Source organism: Paroedura picta, chromosome 5 (genome assembly GCF_049243985.1).
Source record: "Paroedura picta isolate Pp20150507F chromosome 5, Ppicta_v3.0, whole genome shotgun sequence".
Lineage (NCBI taxonomy): Eukaryota > Metazoa > Chordata > Lepidosauria > Squamata > Gekkonidae > Paroedura > Paroedura picta.
The window spans coordinates 94712481-94716977 of record NC_135373.1 but is presented as its reverse complement, the minus strand read 5'-3'; the positions used below and the strand labels follow the sequence as shown (position 1 = coordinate 94716977).

The window sequence follows — 4497 nt, the reverse complement described above, 5'->3', positions numbered from 1 at the left end:
CACGCTATCAGCAACACAGTATCCCTTTCTATATTAGCGCAAATGATAAGCGGCGTTAGTCTTGTTGTTGTTGTTATGTGCGAAGTCGTGTCCGACCCATCGCGACCCCATGGACAATGATCCTCCAGGCCTTCCTGTCCTCTACCATTCCCCGGAGTCCATTTAAGTTTGCAGTTAGTCTTGTAGGAACCATAAATGAAAATAAGAAACAGTATAAAGAAAACTATATGACCCCGACGTGATTCGAACACGCAGCCTTCTGATCTGGAGTCAGACGCGCTACCGTTGCGCCACGAGGTCCTGATGAATTTTGGAGTAAGTAGAGCTATAAAACTAACTGAGACCAACTGTTGGGCTTCCCAAGTATGGTTCTCTCACCGGAAAATGATAAAAGCGCGGGAAAATATAAGGAAAATTTAAATTCACAACGGCTTTTAAGCCCCCATCCAAGCCTCTGGTCATTCAGCCACTCAGAAACAGCCCTGGATTCGGAGGACGACAGCGGGATTTTCACACTCTCCGCTGCGGCAGAGCCGTGAAAGGGTCACTCATTTCTTTGTTGGTGTTCTACGCGGGGGCTTCCATTTCTGGCAGAGGCTCCTCCCCCCTCCCCCGATAAAACCTTCGGCTTCAAGGCTTCCCTGTGTGCCCCTTTTAGAGCTCCACAGGACTTCCTTAGCAATGGGGGGGAAAGAACAATAGTTCCCGCAGACTGATTTCAGTTGGTACTGGATGGTAATCCGCCAGATCGCTGCCCTTTATTTCTCTTCCTTCCCGAACCCCAGTGTATAGATATAGAAGAACAAGACTTTCTTCAACTTATATAGTAAGTCATTGACTTTTTACCTATATAGGCTATAAAGAGAAAGAATTTCCCAAGCAGTTCCTCGTTAGTATAGTGGTAAGTATCCCCGCCTGTCACGCGGGAGACCGGGGTTCGATTCCCCGACGAGGAGAAGTAAAATAATTTTGTGTTTTGTGAACTATGACATTACTTTTAATATATATATCTTCTTTTAAAAGAAGACTCAAGAAACATTCTCCGAAGCAACTGCTTGAACGCCGACCTCCAGATGACAGGCGGGGATACAAATAAGCATTTTCATTAACACCCCTATGCAGGAGTACTCAAAAATTAGCAGACGCACGAATGTGAAATATTAAAGGAAATGTATTTATTTTCTCCCTTTCAGGAGGTAGTAGGTTTCAAGGTGTCTTTAGACCTATATAACAAAGTCTGAGTGCAGTGACACCTTTCAGACCAACAACGTTCAATTCTGGGTATAAGCTTTTTTACTGTAAGCACACTTCATCGGATATCTGAGCAGGGCTGATAACAGAGAGAAATGAAGGATACAAGATAAAACCTGTCCTTAAGGGACAGTGAGGCAGCTAAAATGTGCTCTTCATCTCTATCTATGAGATTTTTATTCCAGCCTTCCTCTAAGAAGCTCAGGATGGCATAAAGGGAGATGCAAAAGTTTAATCACACATGCTTAAAATATGCAGTTCTTTTCAACTTAATTATGAATACCTAGAGCAACAAGGACTTCAAGTTTTGCTGTGAATCTTATTTCTTCCCCTCCATCCATCAACAGTTGATATATATTTTGTTAGAGTGTGGTGGGAAACCCTGAGAAGAGGTTTCTGGCTCTGCATAGCAACTCTGGCATTTTATGGTAATCTTTCATCTCTCTAGTAATTACTCAACCCTGTTTAGCAATCATAATCTGACAAATTTGGGTTAACCTGGGCCATCCCGGTGGGGGCAATTGATGTTTTACCACCAACTGTTTTAAAATAACATTGACCAGAAGTCCACTTATTTGTAGAAACATTTTTAAGGACCTTTTCCTGGCGGAGAGTCTTCTCTTTCAGGTAAGTTGTTCAACAAGACTGATTCCGTTAAGGTTTTATTGGTTTAAAATCTACACAAAAACCTAAGCAGAGTTTTGACTGACTCGCATATACAATGAGTGCATTTCAGACATCCTGCTGTTGAAAGTATGTGACATTCCATTAAAAACAGAATGAATTTCTATCCCTCCAAGACAAGAAGTCAAATGAAGCTTCAGCCTTTACAAAATCCTTTTTATTTTTTGTTTTTACTTATTACACTTTTATACCACCCTCACCAGAGGCTCAGGGTGGTTCACTTGGAATGTGAAGGAACAATACATTGAACAATACAGTTTTTGTATCCAATAGGAATATAGCAATGGTAATGATAATAATAACAACAGAGGATAACAGGATAATAATCAAACAGGTCCATTGTTGTTATGGATTCCTGGGAGAGAGGTTCAGGGTCCTAGAGAGTATTATTGGTTCTGGTCGACCTCAACCAAATGCCTGGTGGAGGAGCTCCCTTTTGATAGCTTCATACCATCCAGGTTGGCCAGATAGGCTTCCTTGCATGGTCCCTTCCTGCCTAGCCATAGGACCTCCATCTTCGAAGGATGGAGCTTCAGATGACTCTGCTTGAGCAATCCCATCACTGCTTCCAGGCAGCTGGCTAATGCTTCTGGGGGAGAGTCAGGCAGTCATCCATCAGGAGGAAGACCTGGGTGTCATCAGCATATCGATGACATCTCAGCATGAACTTCTGCACCAATTGGGCAAGAGGGCCCATGAAGATATTAAATAGAATTTGGAGAGAGGAGTGCTTCTTGTGGGACTCCACAAGTAAGTTGTTGGCAGCTTGGTGATCTGTCTCCTATTGCTACCCTCTGTCTGTGACTCTGGAGGAAGGAGATCAGCCACTGAAAGGCTGTCCCCAGTATTCTGGCATCAACAAGGCAGCGAGCTAGAAGCTTGTGGTTGACTATGTCAAATACTGCTGAGAGATCTAGTAGTACCAATAGCACCGACCCAGCTTTGTCTTCATTGCCATTTACAGAAGTGTCTGACATCAAAGGTTCCCTGAGGAGCTGGCCACTCACCCGTTATCTGCATCAACAAGGTTTCTGGAATAAAGATTGTTGGATTCTTAGGATATGAAGAAACTGGAATCAATAGTCTAGCTTTAATGATGGCTGTGACCTCTGCCATGAAAATCACTAAGGTCTCATGAATGCAGTCCTTGTCAGTATACAATCTAAAATTCTGCATGACACACCAATGATACGTTCCCAAGCACCACCCATGTGTGATGCATGAGGAGAAAATAGGCACCTATCTGAAATGATCCACACCAATCTGACCTAGATCTTAAATTACTTTCTTAAATTCAACACTCTCACCTTGACCTTTATTTATTTATTTTCTATACCACCCTCCCATTTGAAATGGTTAAAACAGTTCATTTAACCATTTGAAATGGTTAAAACAGTTCATTTAACCATTTGAAATGGTTAAAACAGTTCATTTAACCATTTGAAATGGTTAAAACAGTTCATTATTTCAGTTAATAGCAATTAAAAATAGTTAATAGCAACAAGTGATTGGGGTATTGAATTATAGCACCAGCTGGTAGTGTCATTAGTCCCAGTTTTTTGATGGTTCTTCCTGAACTGGAGTGTAATCAGGGAGCATCTTCCTAGTTGGGAGGGCCCAGTCAATGTTAGCCATAGTGTGTGCCACTTTCCATATAATGTTCTGTTTCAGCCTTGGCTTTGTGCACATGACACATGCAAACTGTTTTAGTTTTTAGCCGTGTACTCCTAAACAGAGGTTCAACCTTCTTAAAGCTGTCAATTAAATCTGAGTCCAGTATATATTTTATTCAAAACATATAAGCTTTTGTCTGCATGCACACTTCTTTAAATATAATTCAGATATAGTTTTTCTGTTAAAAAATTTACTGCAAGTTACATATTTCCAAGCATACCTATTAAGAAAGTCATTTCCTATTCCTTAATAGGAATAGGAACTCCAACTGAATTCAATTGAATTTACTTTTCAGTAATCAGGCTTAAGATTACACATACCAGCAAGAGTTTAAAATTTAAAAGAGGGGGAAGCACAGCTTTTTGCCCAGTTCACAGCCATGTACAGGGTGTAGATCTGACAAGGTGTAAAACTTCTAGTGAAGAGCTCTGAAGGCTGATATATCAAGTTGTACAAGATTATTTTTCATCGTGAGGATTAGTGAAGCAAGTGAAGTCAGCTGGCTGTGAGGGGGTACATAAGGTCAGACACCTGCTGCTTGTATGCCTAAAAAGGAGTGAGAGGCCTATTTCCCCTCGCTGGGGTGTGTGTGATAAACTGAGCACAGGTCTGACACCAACCAGCTAGCAAAACGGTCAATATGCAATAAGATTCCATGCCTGCATTGTATGTTGATGCTCACCACAGCACACCTGATACAGGGATTCATAACCACATGTAGTTTCTGGACTGGAGAACATATGCCAAAAGATTACATGTACCATTTAAAAAACAAAAACCAACACCGAAGCATAGTTCATTTGTAGCACTATTAGCTCCCTCTAGTGTTATTTGGCAATTCCTTCACAGCTCAACAACCACAAGAAAAACTGGCAATATTAAGATACA

General features: G+C 41.3%; 2 non-coding genes across 2 annotated transcripts; one reads left to right on the top strand and one right to left on the bottom strand.

Moving 5' to 3' along the window:
* Nucleotides 1-228: 228 nt before the first annotated feature.
* TRNAW-CCA (transfer RNA tryptophan (anticodon CCA)) lies at nt 229-300 on the bottom strand. The gene has a single exon. It is a non-coding gene; the product is annotated as a tRNA-Trp (tRNA).
* A 584-nt stretch (nt 301-884) lies between these two features.
* TRNAD-GUC (transfer RNA aspartic acid (anticodon GUC)) lies at nt 885-956 on the top strand. The gene has a single exon. It is a non-coding gene; the product is annotated as a tRNA-Asp (tRNA).
* The last annotated feature ends 3541 nt before the right edge of the window (nt 957-4497 follow it).